The 236-nt window shown below is 41.1% G+C and overlaps 1 protein-coding gene across 2 annotated transcripts in view; it reads left to right on the top strand.

Moving 5' to 3' along the window:
• Positions 1-236, top strand: part of TLK2 (tousled-like kinase 2) — a 127,337-nt gene that overhangs the window by 45,816 nt on the left and 81,285 nt on the right. The gene's annotated exons all lie outside the window — the stretch shown is intronic.

The following is a 236-nucleotide window of genomic DNA, read 5'->3' as shown; positions in this document are numbered from 1 at the left end:
AGCTCAACTGGAATTCCATCACCTCCACTAGTTTTGTTTGTAGTGATGTTTCCTAAGGCCCACTTGACTTCACATTCCAGGGTATCTGGCTCTAGGTGAGTGATCACACCATCATGATTATCTAGATTGTGAAGATCTTTTTTGTATAGTTCTTCTGTGTATTCCTGCCACCTCTTCTTAATAACTTCTGCTTCTGTTAGGCCCATACCATTTCTGTCCTTTATTGAGCCTGTCTT

This window comes from Bison bison, unplaced genomic scaffold, assembly GCF_000754665.1.
Source record: "Bison bison bison isolate TAMUID 2011002044 unplaced genomic scaffold, Bison_UMD1.0 scf7180017864371, whole genome shotgun sequence".
NCBI lineage: Eukaryota > Metazoa > Chordata > Mammalia > Artiodactyla > Bovidae > Bison > Bison bison.
This window is presented reverse-complemented; position numbering and strand designations above follow the sequence as displayed.